The 11,480-nt window shown below is 41.2% G+C and overlaps 1 non-coding gene across 1 annotated transcript; it reads left to right on the top strand.

The window, feature by feature from the left end:
- The first annotated feature begins 254 nt into the window (after positions 1–254).
- Positions 255–360, top strand: LOC145569662 (small nucleolar RNA R71). The gene has a single exon (XR_014096227.1). It is a non-coding gene; the product is annotated as a small nucleolar RNA R71 (small nucleolar RNA).
- The last annotated feature ends 11,120 nt before the right edge of the window (positions 361–11,480 follow it).

The raw sequence follows: 11,480 nt of genomic DNA, 5'->3' as shown, positions 1-11,480 counted from the left end.
ATTCCAAGATTTGTGAGGACAAGTTGTTGATGGAATTGATATGATCAACCGAGTACACCAAAGCACCGCTTTTGCTTGTTATTTCACGCTCATCATCTTGCTAATTCATATAATTCCTCACTACATCTGCAATTACGTCCACCACTTCCTCCTCCTTCTTGTTCATTATTGATCCTCCGGCTCCCGCATCAAGGTAAGATTTTCCTCGAGGGCTTAGACCTCCATAGAAGATTTGGATGATTTGATAGGTGAGAATCCCATGGCGTGGGCACTCTCTTTGGTATTCTTTGTATCCCTCCCATGCCTCATAAAGACTTTCATTTGGCTTTTGCTTAAAGCTTTGAATGTAAGCTCTTGCTTTGGCCGTTTTCTTTTGTGGGTAGAACTGAGAAATAAACTCCTTGGTCACTTCATCCCATGTTCTCAAGGAGTTTGGTTTCACCTCCTTGTCCAACCACTCCAATGCACGTCCAATGAGAGAAAAAGGGAAAAGCTTAAGACGAATAAACTCTTAAGAAACCTCACTCGCTTTGATAGTGTTACAATACTTCTCGAATTTCTTAAGATGGTTGATAGGACTCTCATGCTTTGCACCACTATATTGACCCCTCTCTATCAAGGTAATCATGGCCGGTCTAATCTCAAAGTCGTTTGCCAGTGTCGTAGGTAGAGCAATCCCACTCTCGTACCTATAAGCTCCCGGAACTCCTAACTCCTTCAATGCCACTATTTGGTTATCTCCCATGATGACTTGCTCTTCTTTTAGACTTGGAGAATATCTAGCAACCCTCAACTTTGTAATTGTCCTTTCAATTTCCGGATTGAAAGGCAATAGAGAACGAACACAAGATCTACGCATACAATCTCAAAGAAAAGGTTAGTAGCACGACTACAAATGTAGCCTAAAAGAAAGAAAATATTTTTGTATTTTTTTCAAATAAAATGGAATAAACTTAATCAAAAATAGCAAATAACCATGCCATTCCCGGCAATGACGCCATTTTTTACGCGAGGAAAACCTAGGTCGTTGAATTCTAAGTATCCCTCGATCAAAACCAATCTTATAACTAAACCCAACCATAAGTATAGGGGTAAGTCCGGGTCGAACCCAAGGGAATAAGGTATAAGATAAAGTCTCAAGGTAAGTTATCCCGAAGTCTAGGTAAGGGTTGGTAAAAAAAAACTAAACAACGCTACTAAAAATGAATACAAGAACGATATTAAGGATGCTAGGGAATTAGAATCCACATGCACTCATGACAATCATACTAATTGGGAAAGAATTCAACCAATCAAACAATGTGAGGAAAGGTAACAAATGCAATCAAAATCACTTAAAGAGCTATTTCCTAGAGTCAAGCTAGATGTCTCTACAAGTGACTTCAAAGGAAAATTGCAAAACAAGATTAATTGATAATAATTGCTTCCAAATCAATTTTGTCGTATCAATGAAAACTATTATGCAATAAAGCTTGATAGTTAAGGTAGATCACTCCTTAAAATATCAAACACATGCATAAATTTCACCAACCAATTTAATCACTAAATTGATCAATCAAAATCCCCCAATTAGCCATGAATTATCACTCATACATGCTTCACCATATCCCTAACAAGTAATCTATTCACTACACATTGCAAAATTGAATAGCAAAACTAAACTAATCACCAATTTTGTCATCAACATTGTATTCAAAATATACACAAGCTATCAAAAATCAAATCAAACAAACAACAAGTAATTCAATCAAATATCAAGAATAAAAAGCTAAAATTGCATGAAAGAGTAAAGAATTCTTACAAAACTTTAATCAAAATCAAAGAGGTGGAAGATTGAAAGTAGTATTCATCAAATAACCAAGTTTCTCTCTCTAGAATCTAAGAACAAAAGTTTTCCCAAATTGAGTGTAACACCCCGTATTTTTAAACCACTGTTTTATGTGCATTTCAACCTATTAAACCTAATTTCTTATTTAAATATGAATGTCTAAATTTAAATGTTAATTACTATTTTGATTAAAAGGGCATCCCAAGATTTTGATATCCTTATATTTTGCAAACGATTCAACGTTATTATTTAAAAGGTTTCATATTTGAGTTTTGATCATTTTAAACTGTATTTGACTTGTCTGAATTTATATTAGCTTTAAAGGGTGATTCCTTAAGTTTAAGTGTCAATTCAGATATTTACCTATTAAAATTGATATGGGTCATCATGGGTGATTCCTTGACTAAAGTGTCAATTCTATACGTATAAAATGATTTTAGAGTTTTTAAGACGTTTTACGTTCAATTGTATCAGTATCGATAAATGAAGTTGTATTGGGTGATTCCGTCAACTCGTTTGTCAAATTGATACTGTTTATAAACTATTCTTTAATTTATATTTATAAAACTCATTATAATGCCCTTTTATTATACAGGTCATTATAGATGAATAATATTGTTAGTTTCACATCTCGCCTTTCTATATTGCTTTTCTGTAAAATATGAACTTTATATATATTTTTGTATCGTAATTTAAATTATTATTTTCATTAGTATTAATTTAATTACTATTTATATTAATTTTGAGATATCAATAATATAATCTATTTTCAAATCGCCTCTCGTTACATTCCTTTCCTAGTCTAGTTTCCGGCTTACTAGAATTTATTTATGGGTTGGGTATTGCCTTAACATTTTCATGAATAAATAGATTAAGATAGGCTTGTTTATTATATTTCTTAAACCCATTATTAAGCCTAAAGTAATCACTCAATCAAGCCCAAAAGAAGAGCCTTGAACCGATTTATGATGAGGCTTGTTTGTGAGCTTCATTTGAGCCCATTTTATGCTGATTTACACAGCAGCTTTGAGGGATTAGTGGCTGATCATTTTACCCTAATTAACCTCCTCTAATCAATAGTAATAACACCTAATTATGGCTTCCCAACTCCTCCTCTTCTCCTTCTCCTTTTACGTACAAAACAAGGCTAGCTTTCATCAGTTTTCTTCACCAAAAAAAAACGCAGCACATCTCTTCCTCTTCCCATCTATTATTCGTCGGTTTCAAAGGCAAATCAAGGGGGAAATCAAAAGTCTAATTTTCTGCTTAAACCTACCCCATTTCGTGCTCAAATTCCCCTTCTTTTGAAGTGTCAAAATTGAAGAACTTTGAGGGCTTTCAAGAGGGCTGCTTGGGTGGGTGTTTGTGCGTGTTGTTGTTGCTATATGTGCTTGGTGTTTTTGTCCTTTTCTTCTTGTTTTGGTGGCCTATATGCCAAGGTAACTATCCTTTCTTCCCTTATATTAGAAATTCTAGGTTTTAGGGTTGAATTGATGGGTAGAAATCATGTTAGGGTTAGATTGATTTGTTTGTTTTCATTCTTGATATGCATGTCAGAATTTCGTGTACAATTAAGGAGATTTCTGGTGTTTGAATCATGTTTTCATGCTTGAATTATTTTACAATTAATTCCTAATAGGTGTATGATATTTTGTTATGATTATATTAGGTTTTGTGACGATTTTTGGGTACTTAAAACTGATTTTGTAATCTGATTATGTGCGTATAAGACTTCAGCTTCTGCGGCGGTTATTGGTCGTGAATGAGCCATGAATTCAATGATTATATTCTATATTATTGTAGAGGATTGGTTTACGATCGATTTGATGAATTATGGGTAAAATTTGAAGGTGTTTAAGGCCTCCAAATGACTGATTTTGTGAGACAAGTTGTGCTGCCAACGTGAATTAGGACGTGATATTAGATAGAATTTATGAGCATGTAAATATCTTATTTTTTGTTACCAATTGAATATATCTTCTAGATTATCATGTTAGGATTATATAGAATATTGTATCTTAGTCAAAATATGTGTGTTGAGGCAAAATTCTATCTTTTATATACATGTACTTTCGAATTAGTGTGCTGTAATGACAGCTTGTGTTTCACCTGTTACTAGGCTTTGAATTAATTATGTTTTAGGTGTTTTTGTCTCTCGGGAGAGTTACAGCTGGATGACTGATCCGGTGGTGCCTGTACCAGCAAAATAACGGACACTCCGGGTGGTTGGAGCTCCGCCTCGATCAAGTTAGAACGTGTTGGAGAATACGAAAAGGTGCGGAAAAGTAGAGTGAGATCTTCTCGGATTCCGACATCAAGTGTTGTCTCTGATGTAAGAGAATGTAGGGTTGTTGTAATAAATGTATCTGCCCCATAAATGGGGGAAATCTTCCTATTTATAGGGTCATTGGGAAAACTGCCCTTTCTAGGTCATTCTGACCTAATTTGGTGGGTTGCGCCGTAATACGGCCTTCTCGGGATTTGGGCTAGAAAGGCAGCCTTTGCTCCCATTTGTTTAGAGTGGCACGTGTCATTAGGTGGGAGATCCTTTTGGACCTTTCGGAGGCTGACACGTGTCAACTTATGATAGGGCCACGTGTCTTGGGTAATTTTTTCCAAAACATTTGCCCCTCACAAATGTGACGTGACTTGCCACGGGGCATCTGTGACATTTGTCACACATGCATTGGGTGGTCAGTTTTACTGTTCACCCATCAGGGAAAATTACAGGGTTGCCCTTGGATTCACCCTCTATAAATATTATTATTGCCCCTCATTTTTCGCATATTCATGACAAAACTCTTGAGAGAATCTAAGAGAATCTAAGAGAATCTTTGACTTTTCCCAAAAAAACTTTCCGCCTACCTCTTGCTTTCAACCGTCTGACATAGCTGGCTCAAGCAACTTTGAAAAGTAACTTCACAAGGTAATCGTCTGCTCTTTCTCTCTCTATATATTTTGCTTTTCTGTCCGTGTTTGTTTTTCCCTTTTTATAAATGGTATCACTAACACACACAGCATGGCCTAGGAGAGCTGTCAGCCGGTCACCTAGGACGGCAGAATCTAGGACAAGGGGTGCCGCCTGCCCCAATCTGCACTCGTCCCCGAATCCGACCGTGTCTGTGTCTGTGCAGGACACTATGGCAAGAACTAAGAGGACAGCTCAGGCGTCTAGTGATAAAGAGGACGAGGGTCCTATTAGGGTTCCTAGGAATGAAGTCTCCTATCATCCGTCTGGCATCCCAACTACACCGGATGACTCTATTTTGGATGAGTTAGAAAATGAGTCTAGCGAAGAGACATCCGGCTCCGGATAAGGGTCATCCCAGTCAGATGCTATCTTAGGCGGCTCTAAGAGCGAAGAGAGGCCGCCTGGGGCTGTTGAAGTGGAATCTGAGGGGGAGGCCACCTTTGTCGAATGAGGCCAGGACGAGACTTCTTCCTCTCTTTAAGAGTGGTACACCCCATACTTTACTCACATTTCTGCTGCAACTCAAAGGCTCATGCGGAAAAACTTAGAAGAGATCCAGGACAACTATATGATGGGGACCAGCTATAAAATAAATGTCCCGGCTCTTGATGACACAGTCGTCCGACCGCCTTGCCAAAGCTATGGGGATTCTTGCATTGGATGTTATGCGGCCACAATACAGGCCGCCTAGGCTGTTTGAGGTTGAAATAAAAACGGTACAAGGGGGATTTGAGAAGGAGATCATCCGAAATAGCTACATCCCCAGATTTGAATGGCTTATGGATCCCTTTTTCCTGGCCGTCTAAGGCCTAAGCATAGAAAAAGGAAGAGGTGGGTAACGGGATGAGTGTTTTGTGGAGCATTTTGTTAAACTTTTACTTTTCTTGTTTTACTAACCACCTAGTCGGCCTTTTGCAGAGGAAGCTATGTCTTCATTGGACCCTAGAAAAAGCTTGGCAACTCAACCGCCGCATACTGCCATATGATCTGGTAGAAGAGCCAGATCTTCAACAAAGATCAATTGGAGCATGTAAGCTCTCTTGCATCCGCCAATTTCCTTTTGGACTTGAATTATATGCTTTTGCTAAGTGTTGTGTTTTTTTCAGGAAGGATCCGTGAAGCCGCCTATACTGCCGTCTTTGGAGCAGAGGCCCCCCAAACGACCCGCTTCTGGGGAGGGGCCAACGCCCACAAAGCAACGGAAGACGATTTCTCACAAACCTTCTGCGAGTCAATCTGAATCCCACCCCTCAACAGGCGGCAAGTCATCGGCTGCTATGGCTGCTCTTAAATTGGCGGAGGAGTCCAAGACTTCAAAGGATAAGCCTCCGATGGGTGTTGCCGGCTCCCTAGGCGGTCTTTCCAACAGGCGGAAGGAAAAGAACGCCTAAATTTAGTCCTGATTCTAGGTACCTCTACCTTTGATTCTTTGCCTTACCCTTGCAAGGTTAAGACTTATAGCCAGTTGCCATCAAGCTCTGAAGCCAACGAGTCTATTGGCCAGATCTATGCCAGCCTCTCACCCAATTTTGCATGTGCAGATGCTCCTCAGACGTCGAATGCGCGGCAAATAGCCAATGACATGATCAAGGTCGTCTCTTCTGAACAGCGTGACTCCATTAAAGGAGTCAGCTCCCTCAACTTAGATGCCATTATGGCAAATCTGGCAGAGGTAACTTTCTTTTTAAGTTAGATTATTTTTCAATTTTTCAACCGGCCGACTGCATATTAATCGCCTCTTTTTTTGACCAGATGTAGGCCATGCCGAGAGTGAATGGTCTTAAAAAACCATTCAACGACAAGCAAAAAGAGGTAAGGGCTTCCAACCTAAGGGCTGCTTCCAATCTTGGCAAAGCCATGTATGATGTAAATAAGACTAAGTTGCTGACTCAAGATATCCTGTACTCACAGGCGGCTGCAAATTTGCAAGTCAAGAAAGATTTGGAGGCAGCCTAGAAGAAGGTGACTATGCTGAAGGCGGAGTTGAAGACGACCAAAATTGAGTTGGAGAAGCTACAAGATGTTGGCAGGGACACGGATAGTGTCAGGTGCCAAAATGAGAAGTTGTAAAATAAGCTTGCCAACCAGGAGAAGTAGCTCACATCCAAGTGGATCGCCTGAGTTGAAGAAGAGAAGAAGCCGCTAATACAGGAGAACGAGGCTAACTGCGTCACTCGAATGAAAATGGTGTGGAAGTCTCTTTTCCCAACGACGATTACGCCGTCTGGGAGTATAGTTATGAGCAAGCGACTGATGAGCCTGATGAGTAGGCGGACCTTGAGGCTGAGCATAGGGCGGATGTCCAGGATGAGGATGAGGACGAAGAGCACAACGAGCATCATCCGACCAATGATGAAGTGGCAGATGAAATGAAGCTGAGGAGTCGGGTTATTTAAGTTTTTTCTGCGGCCGGATGGCCATTTCAAATACATTTCCGGCCTGCGTGCCGAGTATCTTTGTTTTTACCGACTAAGGAGTCGCGTTATTACAACAATGTCTCTGTTTCCCCCGGATGTATTCTAGGTAAAAATCTTTAATTTGCTGGTTAAGGGGTCAGCTTTTTTTTATGAATCAGCCAGCCATCTGGTCAATCTTACTTTAAAGTTAAGCTCCTTAAATGTTTGCGTGAATGGCTGCATCTTATTTGATACAGGCGGCGAACCGGGTGTTATTTCCCCTGGACGGTTGTATGCTTGGGTTCAAGAGTGGGTTGATTGACTTGGAAATTTTTGATACTTAAAAGAATATGACTAATTTCTAAGTCAATAATCACTATGGTGATTGCCCCAAACCAAGCGTACAGCCGGCCACTGACCATCCGATTATTTTGACAAACGGCCTTGGACCTTTTTCTAGGTGGCCGAATGAATATTATGTTCGAGCCTTAGCCCTTAAATTCTCGCCAATTCGCTCGAAAGGAGCAGGCGGACTAAAATGTTTTATCTGCTTTCGCCCGCCTGCTTTGCTTTGTTGCAAATACAGACGGCTTTACAGCTCAGAGGTACAACAAGCGGCCATATGGGGGCCACCTGCCCCACTTAAACAGGTTTGTAGGGCATACTTAACCCTCATAAGTTATTAAAATAGACTTCTATGAGTGAACCAATTAGGCTACTCAGTCTAGGTCGTTTGTGTACATTAGAAACAATGACTTCATTTAAGTTATACTCGTTGCATCAAAACCACCCGGATGCATTACAAACAGACGAGTCGCCTACTCCCAAGTGGAGTAGTTATTATCCAATTATACACCCATCTGTCTACCCCATTGGGAATACTTTGTATAGGCTAATAATTTCAAGCCGTAATCTAAGTAAGGGAATTATGCAAATTCCGGATATGTTATTAGACACAGCCTGTCTCAAAGTCCGCTTGTATTCCCTTTAGATTACTTTCGTTAGATGGCTATGAGTTAACCAATTTGATCGTTCAATCTTTGCCGTCTGTGTACAGTTGCAGAGCACTTTGTCACCCGGATGGGAGTAACTCTCCGCGACGATTCCACTCGGATGGACGTCGCCGGACGCCTTACTTATGCTGGAGAAGACGAATTATAATATTTAAAATCATCCGGCCATAGGCCTCACGTCTGTTAGACTTCGTTTAGCCACCGAGTTTTTAGCTCAGTTTATCATCTGGCTTGTGGCCTCGTTTCTTTAAGTTTAAGTTGACTATGATATAGTTTATTAGCAATGTCCGTTTGTACCTTGTACAAGCGGTACATGGAAATTTATGCTTGTATACCAAGGAATAAACAACAATACTGAAAACGAAAAGAACTTTTCATCGACAAGCTTTTCATTTACAAAAATTTACAACCCTTAGAAGTAGTACTTTTTCAAGTTGTCTACATTCCAAGTTCTGGGCATTCACCTGCCGTCTGGAGTTTCCAGGAAGTAGGTGTCATCTCTTACTTCTTCATAGATCCGGTAGGGGCCTTCCCAATTAGGAGTCAGCTTTCCGTGCTCATTGGCCCTATCGGTTGCTCCATCTTCCGTAACAAAAAGTCCCCAACTTTCAAGGGTCGTTTGTGTACTTTTTTGTTGTAGGAACGGGTCATTCTCAGACGGTAAATCTCATGACGCAAGGCGGCATTGCCCTTGTATTTCAAGAGCGAGTCCAATGCTAGCCACATGGCCTCCCTGTTTGCCTCTTCATCGTAAAGCATGACTCGTAGAGTCGGCTCATAATACTTGATGGGCAAGACGGCTTCAGCACCGTATACCATGAGAAATGGGGTTTCACTAGTCTCCCCTTTTTCAGTTGTCCGGATGGCCAATAGGACGTGAATTAATTCTTCAGCCCATAAACCACCGGCTCTTTCAATTTTCATTTTGATGCCGTCTGAGATGAGTTTGTTGAAGGCTTCAACTTGGCCGTTTACTTGGGGTCGACCGACTGATGCAAAACAATGTGAGATCCCTTGATCTCCTAATCAAGGCTTAAGCTGAGGCATTTCAAACTAAGGGCCATTATCAAACACCATAGACATAGGTACCCCGTACCAAGTGATGATGTTCTTCAAAATGAAAGAGATGACATCCTTTTTCTTAATGCTCTTGACCGCCTCTTCCTCCACCCACTTGGTAAAATAATCCATGCCTCATTTAGCAAACGGGACTGGGCTATGGATTGCTGTCAGGTCATTAGCCGGTTGATGGATGAGCTTGCCAAATCTTTGGCACTTGTCACACTTTTTGACCATCTCCATGGCATCTGACTCAAGAGTTGTCCAGATGTAACCTTGTCGTCCGGTCCTGACAGCTAGAGATCTACCACCTATATGAGAGGCGCAGTATCCCGCGTGCAGCTCTTCGAGAACTTCTTTCCCCTTTATTGAGGTAACACACTTCAAAGAGGTTTTAGGAAACCCGCCTTGAAGAGCTCTCCTTTTCTCATCTAGAAGTTTGCAGCACGTTTTTTTAATACGACTGCCTCCTAGGGTGAACCAGGAAGCGTACCGTCTGTCAAATACGCTTAGATGCCATCCATCCAGGAAGAGCTTCGGTCAAGTACTCCAATGGGTTCTTCATCAGATATACTCCGTTTTTCCATAACTTCCCAAAAGACTGACCGAGGTGTATCACAGGAGGCGAAGGATGCCAATTTTGACAATGCATCCACCAGGTTGTTTTCAGACCGGGGCACTTGACTCACATGGAATTATTCAAGTGTCCCAGCTTCAATTTTGACCTCCTCAAGGTATTTGATCATTGCCGGATGGGTGGCTTCATATTCACCATGGTATTGGCTAACGACCAACTGAGGGTCAGAGCAGGCGTCAAATTTTGTTGCCCCTGCCGCCTTGCACATGCGGATGCCTGCTAATACGGATTCATATTCTGCCTCATTGTTTGAGGCTTGGAACTTGAACCGTAGTGCATACTCATATTTGTCCCCCTCAGAAGACTTATAGATTACACCTGCACCACAACCGTTCATAGTAGAGCTCCCGTCTACATACACTTTCCAAACCTGATCAAGATTGTTCGGAGCAACCGACCTTAACATTTCGACAATGAAGTCGGCAAACGCTTGACCCTTTACCGCCTTTCTTGGTTCGTAAGTGATTTTAAGAATTTGCATTTCAATAGCCCATTTAAGCATCCCACCGGATGACTCCAAGGTTTTCATTTTGCGCTTGAGAGGTTGGTCTGTGTAGATCACAACCGGATGTGCCAGGAAATAAGGTTTCAACTTCTTGACAGCCATGTAAAGGGCGAGGCCAAAATTTTCAATCCATGGGGTACCGTAGTTCAGCATTTCTGAGCACATGGCTGATGAAATAAACCGGGAGCTGGATGTCGTCTCTCTCAACTAGGAGAACGACACTAAGGGCATGATTTTAGACAGCTAAGTACATGTAAAGCGTCTCCTTAGGAAGAGGGCTTACAAGCGTTGGCAAAGAGTGTAAATGTTCTTTCAATTTTTGAAAGGCTGCCTCAGCATCATCTCCCCATTCAAATCTAGTATTCTTCATGATTGCTTGGAAGAAGTAAAGGCATTTGTCACCTGACCGACTGAGGAATCTCCCAAACGCAGCCAAACAACCAGTGAGCTTTTGAACTTCCTTGAAAGTACAGGGAGACTTCATGTCAATTACCACCTGTATGTTTTTGGGGTTAGCCTCTATCCCCCTTTGATTAATCAGGAATCCAAGAAACTTCCCAGACTCAACACCAAAAACACACTTTTTGGGATTTAACATGACCTTATGCCGCCTGAGTGTGGTGAAGGTTTCCCGGAGATAATCAAGGTGATCTATCTGTAGCTTGGATTTGACTATCATGTCATCAATGTACGCCTCTACATTCCTCCCAATCTAATTAATGAAGACTGTATTAATCATCCGCTGGAAAGTAGCCAGCATATTCTTCAAGCCAAACGACATCACCTTATAACAGAATAACCTCTGATTAGTGACGAAGGCCGTCTTCTCTTGATCTTCCAGGAAGCCTCATTAGGCATCCATAAAACTCATCAAGGCATGCCCGGCTGTGGAGTCGACTAGGCTGTCGATCTTTAGAAGCGGGTAACTGTCCTTTGGACATGCCTTGTTCAAGTTAGTGTAATCTACACACATGCGCTAGGTACCATTCGGCTTCTTTACAAGCATAACATTCGCAACCAAATCAGGGATTTTATATGGCCGAATGAACCTAGCGTCTAATAGCTTTTTGA

Source organism: Chenopodium album, chromosome 11, assembly GCF_948465745.1.
Source record: "Chenopodium album chromosome 11, dcCheAlbu1.1, whole genome shotgun sequence".
NCBI classification, from domain to species: Eukaryota; Viridiplantae; Streptophyta; class Magnoliopsida; order Caryophyllales; family Amaranthaceae; genus Chenopodium; species Chenopodium album.
This window is presented reverse-complemented; position numbering and strand designations above follow the sequence as displayed.